General features: G+C 33.3%; 1 long non-coding RNA gene across 1 annotated transcript; it reads right to left on the reverse strand.

Moving 5' to 3' along the window:
• Positions 1-1,286: 1,286 nt before the first annotated feature.
• Positions 1,287-5,233, reverse strand: LOC110941485. Its single transcript, XR_002594119.2, has 2 exons — positions 4,882-5,233; positions 1,287-4,772 (listed from the first exon to the last, which is right to left on the reverse strand). It is a non-coding gene; the product is annotated as an uncharacterized LOC110941485 (long non-coding RNA).
• Positions 5,234-7,582: the final 2,349 nt, after the last annotated feature.

A 7,582-nucleotide genomic window follows, 5' to 3' on the forward strand; every position in this document is an offset into this window, starting at 1 on the left:
TATATTTGATGAAAGAAGGTTATAAAAATGATTCTGTTTATCCATGCATTTTTATAAAAAGATCAAAATTTGTATTTGTTATAATCGTTGTATATGTTGATGACATAAATATAATTGGAACTCCTAAGGAGCTCCATAAAGCGATAGAATACTTGAAAAAGAAATTTGAAATGAAAGACCTTGGGAAGTTAAAATTTTGTCTCGGGTTACAAATTGAACATCTTAAAAATGGGATACTTGTGCATGCCTTTTTAAAAATGAGGGTGTAAAAAAGAAAGAAGAAGAAGAGATTGATCCAATCAGGAAACGTCGGGGTGTAAGGCAACAAGATTTTGAAAATAGGAGGTAAAAGTGTAGACATGTTTACTCTTAATGTTTTAGACATGTTTCCACTCCAATGTTTATGGAATTCTCTTGTTTAAGACCTATGTCTCGGTGAGTAAATCCAACGTATGAGATCCATGGGTTTTATGGCGTTTTCGTATTCGGTCCAAAACGAACCACAAATGAGGCACACAGGTCTGGCCAGCCTGCTCAATATATAAAATTTTAGGCCCTTGCCAAGGGCGTCGGCCCCAAAATCTATTTTTAATGTGTGTATAACCCAACAATGAGCAATCACTTACAGTCCAATTTGAGTTTTCATGAACAGGATTCAGTTTTGGTTTGGGATTGTTAAAAGCTAGGATGGAAATGGCATTATGGTTGCGAGGAAGTAGGCGCTAAATACAAACAAAGAAGCTCAAAAATCGTTTCCAAAATCCAACGGTAGTTATTTTTTAAACACCGGACCGACAACGAACATCATTTTCTCTTTCGATTCGTGGTTATTAATTGAAAATCCAATTGTGGCTACATCTTAAATCGTTATATTCGCTATTTCTCTCTTGTTTCGGAAATTCTTTCTTGCGAACTCTGACAATTAGAAGGGTGACGATTTGTTATGCCTTTACAATCGGAGCTGTTACGAACTCACGAACTGTTTCTATAAAAAAGGATGGTTTTCTACGTCAATTTAGACCCCTAAATTAGTTAAGTCGCCTCTACCAAAGCAAATATATGTTACAAATTAAATTCACTATAAAAAAGTGAAAATACTTTGGTATATGTATGCACTATACTTGAAATGTACTGGTCTTATTTCAAAATCATGAAGTGTTATAATTAATGTAAAAACTAGTATGGTAAAGCACAAATGCATCTAAATTACATCACATTCGCAGGATGTGCTTGACAAGATATAATTTAGTTGGCAGACTTTTCTTAATCAAAATATGGATTAGAAAAAAGAAAATAGATATGCAACACGTGTAGATATACGTCTTTCTTTTTCTACACTAAAAAAATATGATGAAAAAGAAAAACTTTTTGTGTACATGTATAACATTGTAATACCCCTCAAGAATTTAAAAAAAAAAAAAAACAATGGAGCATATATTTTTTACTAACTAAGCATAATTATTCAATATCATGCTTCTATTAACTTGAGTACTGTTGCTTGAACTTGGTATCCATGAATATCCACTAGCCATCATCGACACATTGGATCATTGGTGTCTTTTCTATCGATCTTCTGCAGTGACCCCCTCAAATCTATGGAGATGGACCACCGAACCTTTCTTTATCTATCACCAATTAATTATTCTTTTTCGGCCCACCATCAGTGTTGGTTTCCATGCATACTCTTGTCAAATAACCAGTCTTTTTGCTTGTTACCACCTCACATTCATCGTCTGTTCCACCTTGATATACATAATTTACACTTACACACACACATATATTGGTGTTTTTTTCATAGCAAATAGTATTTGAGAACTCCATTAACCCTATAAATTGACTAAAATGCATATGTATTTCAATATCTTTATGGTTTTATTTATAATAAAATTTAGTACCACTAGTCTTTTAACAAAATGCACAAATGCATATCCACTACATGCACATATAAATGCATGTATATATACACATATTTGTGCTTTTAAAAAAAATTAGGAGAGAGTAGATAAACTCAAAACAAGAGTGGTGATTTTTTTTTTTAAAAAAAACACTGTTTCTCATATTTACTGTTTCCATCGAAGCGACATCTATATTACGCGGTTCTCGCAGTTTACAACGTACAATTGGTTTTGAAAAGAGTGTGCCCCTGTATATGAGTGTATATGACAATGGTCCATATACAGAAGTGCTTTTTGTTTGTGTTAGGTAGATGTATACAAAGGGCTAAGAGGGATGGGTGGTGGATCTAGTAAAAACCTTTATGTGGCACTATAAATTATCATAATCATAAAATCAATTAAAACTAGCAACATGATACTTTATGTGTTTGTAGTCTAGCAACGGAGTTATCAAGGACCACTAAAATAGTTGATAACTTTACAGAGCCATGATAATCCCCTCCTGAGGGTGGTGGATGATACTGGTGGTGATTATTAAGCCACATAAGTCATAGCCATGGGGTTCAGGAATCTTGAACCCACAAAAACTGTATATTATACATGAGGATTCTTTTGAAATTAATCGTCTTTTAGTGGTAGTAGGTATAACATATCGAGGTCAGATCTAACTAAGCGATGGCTTTAACATGAGATCCAAAAAATGTGGACCAAACCTTTCTTCGTACATTAAATTCTCTTTTGTTAATAAAATAAATATTTCGAACATGTAACGTTTGTTTAATAAAAAATCCGACTCAAACTAAACTGAAAAATATATATATGTATGTATAATATGTTGGATATTTGTTGATGGTAAATTAATACACGTATTAAAATATGTGCAGAGAAAATGGAAAGGGTGAATATTATAGAAATATTGAGTGGTCATTATCAAAATTCAAGAAAGCTTATTTTTCTTTGTTGGTGTACGTGGGTAGGTGAGGATACAGTAGGTGAGGAAATAGTGGAATCCCTTCTATTATAACCGTTTAAAATTTGTATATAAAAAGTGCCTAATAAAATATTAGCCCGTACAGATATTTCCTATAAATTACCAAACAAAATTAGCAACATTATTATTTCTTCTAAACAAATTATGAGGAATCATGCATAAGTGGTAACTTTATTGGCATTCACTCATGACGTAACTAATAAATCATTCGATACTTGGAAGTATCGATCACCTTTAATTATGAGGAATCTCATGCATAAGTGGTAACTTTATTAGAACATGTAATGGGTAGTGGTACACATGAATAATGCCCCCATTCATGGGCGTTGTGCGACACGTGTCATCCCAGTCAGTAAATGGGCATTACGGGCGTTTTTCACAAATAGGCGTAGTGGAATAATGCCCAATAATGCCCCATCAATGATTACCCAATTATTTAAAAAAATAAAAGTAAACTAAACTAAAAATTAGGTGGAATATTCTTATTGGCTAAAATGGAAATGAGAATGCAGGCTAAGGCGTGATTACAAAAACGCCAAAACAATTTTTGGCTCGGAACACGCCACAAAACGCCACCCCGTAATGGGCTATGGGCGTGATTAGGCGTTTTCTTTGATTTTTTTTTTATAAAAAACGCCCCACTACGGGTGGTCTTATACACATGGAAGTCTCAACTCGGTAGCGAACCTTAGGTAGTTTGTTTCATGAATTTAATAAAACTAGAATTGGAATTCGTGTCGAAATTGAAATTTCATTTGAATTTATATGTGTTTGTTTCACAGAATAAATTGTAATCCGGATGAAATTAGACTCTCGATTTCCTTTTTTATGTTGATAAATTCCAATTAAATTTTTTATTGAAACCAACAAAATAAGAAACAAAATCAGCATTCCAATTCAATTAAGATTCCATTTTATTTCGTGAAATGAACGCTACCTATAGCTAGTTTATTCTAATAATACACTTATATGCTAGATTTGCAAAAATGGTCATTGTTTGTAATTAGTTGGTTAGTCATGCGTAGGGGTTTAAACGAGCTAAACCGCTCGTGAGCTACTTGAGTTGGGCCCGCTAAAAGGTCGATCAGAGCCAAGTTTATTGGAGCTAAGGCCTAAGCCCGACTCTAAAAATAAGCTTGTTTAATACGATTCCAAGCCACAACTTCACTTATCTATCTTGTTAACATAAATTTATTTATATACAACATATTTATATAATAGTTATTACTATATATAAATTTGCAATGATTAAATATAAAAAATGTTAATTATAAATGTGTATAAATTAACTAAATAAATGATCGGGTTCGAGTATGAAAAACTTGTCACGAGCTGAGCTCGAATTTTAGAAATGAGTTCGAATTGAGCCGGGCTTGAACTTAAGCTCTCGCATGTTGAATGAGCTCGAACTCGGGCTCGACTCATTTACACCCTAGTCATGTGATAGAGAAAAAGTTTGTCCTTATCTCACCTTTTCCCGGACCATGCTATAAGTGGGATCTTATAAGGTGCGTTTGTTTATTTGGTTCGTCGTTTTTTTGTTTGTATATAACTAGATTGGTAGTTTATAACTATGCCTAACGAGATCAAAGCTAGGTTATAAAAAACGGGGGAGCTAGAGGTTGGTTAATCGGTACTTCTATGAAAATATAGATCGAATTGAATATCAGGATATATGATTGAAAGGGACCAAAAAATTGTGTTAGAGCAAGAAAATAATCTGTAAAACTAGGGGTGCAGATATGTATATAAGATAATCAAGGTCGAACAGACAACGAAAAAGAGATGAACCGCAAAGACTGCTCACTTGACAAGAATCGCACAGAAACCCCTCACGCTTGATACGTTTCGTGCATCTTCTTAGAACATCCAAATCAAAGAATCATCTGCCATAAAAAAAAAAAATTTATGCAAATAGAAATTAGAGTTATTATTGGTAACAGAAATATAGTTTAGAAGAGCAAATAAATGATTACAACAGAAAGACAAAATAACCTAAAAGATGTGTCAGGAATGGGCATATGTGAATGATGAAGGTACCACTTTTGAGTTTTAAGGTGTATGGAATAGCTCCTTTTATAGATGAAGAAGTCTATCAAGTGTGTGAACAACAATTCAAGACCTAATGTATTATGTACCTACTACAAGCTCACACGTGACAAGGAAATAAGTTTTGATTTGCCAAAGATTTTTTTAATCTTAAAACTAAATAGGATGATATAGAAAATGGATCAAACATTTTGTTCTGGGCCGATGATTGAATTTCAAAGTCTCTGTAGACTGGTGAAAAGGAACACTTAGAAACTTGTTTATATAAACAAAATCGATTATTACTCTGTAGACTGGTGAAAAGGAACACTTAGAAACTTGTTTATATAAACAAAATAGATTATTACAACAGTCATTGTTTTTGTCTTGAGATGTTGGTATAGTGGTTAAAAGATCCCTAGTGGAGACGCAAGTTTGATTCCCGCTTGGGCCATTTTCGAGGGACATTTAGGTGAAAGGACAAATTGGGGCTTTAATCGCGGGTTTGAACTTGATTGGGGGGGGGGGGGGGGAGTTTACGGATTCCTTCCGGTTCCCGCGCATCAGGAGGCACAGTCTCATGACGGTCGAGGAGTCAACCTTGGACATAGCCCCTTGCCGGGTAAGTTTACATGTGGCTCTTTGCCGTTCAAAAAAAAAAAAAAAACGATTGTAATTGTTTTATATAGGGTTGTTTACAAACGAATCGAGCCGAGCCAAGGCTTACTCGGTCTTGTCTCAGATTTTAAACCAACCTGAAATTTTGAGCTTGGGCTAAACTCATTTATAAACGGATCAAACATTTTGTTCCGGGCCGGTGCTTATATTTTAAAGGCTATGTGCGACAAATGAAAATGGACACTTAAAGTTGAAACTTGTATATATAGAAACATTACAGGCTTTAATTGTTTTTAACAGGGTTGTTTACAAACGAATCGAACCGAGCCAAGGATTGCTCATGCTCGACTCAAAGTCTAATCGTGCTAGCTAAGCTTGGCTAGGATTTTAAACCAACCTGAAAGTTGGAGCTTGGGCTAGACTCATTTATTAACTAAGCTAACTCTGCTAGGCCCGGCTCACTTTTTCTGAGGTCCAAACACTAATTAAACTTGTTCCAAACACAAATTAAACATGTTTGCTCTTTTCTATTCGGATCAAATAATTTTTGACTGAGATAGCCAAGTTCTCATTTTATAGAGAGGAACTTTCACATAGGTTTGTTTAGACGTTGTGAGACATGAATATATATATATATATATATATATATATATATATATATATATATAAATGAGAAGCTTTCTCGTTTGAGTGATGTGGGATGAGTAACTCATATACGGAAGAAGCACTACAAAAAATCCGATCAATAGCAGTGACATATGTTGCCGCTGAAGACCCAAGAAATTGCCGCTAATAGACCTGATTTTGATATGTTCCTTGTGGCAAGTTTATATGAAAGTATCATATTTAACAAATATATGGTTTATATGTATGCACATTCGGTATGGACCAAGATCCACATGTCTAACCTGTTACATATTGTATATGTCTCAAAACTTATTGTGCTAGAATGCTATGTATCTAAGATAAAGGTTACTATAATTATAAGGACTGTTACACATTACAACTTAAAAAATTTATCAAGTGTTTTAGGTCATTAATATTTTGGTTTTATAAGGAAATTATAGACTTACAAGTCTTTTATAATTGCAATCTATTTACTTATGTTTAGACTTCTTAGTATTGAGTCTATACACACGCTATTAAATTTGAAGCACGTACTCTTAACTAGGGCCTAGGTTTTTATAGCCGGAAGCTCTTAAAAAAGTGAAACATAACCGCAAACATGTTATCAAAGTTGGCCACTTAATGAGAGCGTTGATAGCATGTGTGAATGTCTGGCCTGATGCATTATTTTATCCATAATTTTATGGTTTATTAAAGAACTTTATATGTATAAAGAAAAAAAAACTATTTTCGTGGATCAAAGTTATGTGGCTGTTTAGTTTGTTCCAGTATAATATACTCTAATATTGTGTTTAGTTTACAAATTTATAAAGGAATTGGAATGTGTTAAGAAAACTAAAATGATAATAGCCGAATTAACCGACAAAACTGAACTGAAAAAAACTGATTCAAATAAAAAACCAGTGGGTTAGTTAACCGTTTTCTGAAAAACAAAAGTAGCGGGTCGGTTATGGTTATCAATGTTTCTATACCCTCCTTAACCAAACTGATATAGTAAAATCTTGTCGAATTTGGACTTCTCGTCATTTTTCAATATTTGTTGTATTTGGTTGAAGGATTGTTTAGTTTTATGGGTTATAACATATCGTTTTTGTTAAACCTTTATTTCAATTAATGAATTACATCATATTGTTTGTTTGAATATTCGAAAATAAAGGGTGTTAATATAACAGACTATACATATTTGTTATGTTATGTAATATAAGAATATATAGAAATGTGTAATAATAATTTATTCTATGGTCACAAATTTCAAGGCTAAACTTTCAAACTCAGATAATGCAAAAATATATTATTTTGAGCTATTTTTAGCTAGGCCCAAATTTAGTGGCGGATCTAGAAAATCCGTCAAGCCGTAACGTTTTATAAAAAAAGCCGTAACGAAATCGTAAAAACGTCAAATTTTTCCAAAATTTACACTAAT

The sequence above is a fragment of the Helianthus annuus genome, chromosome 12, assembly GCF_002127325.2.
Source record: "Helianthus annuus cultivar XRQ/B chromosome 12, HanXRQr2.0-SUNRISE, whole genome shotgun sequence".
NCBI classification, from domain to species: domain Eukaryota; kingdom Viridiplantae; phylum Streptophyta; class Magnoliopsida; order Asterales; family Asteraceae; genus Helianthus; species Helianthus annuus.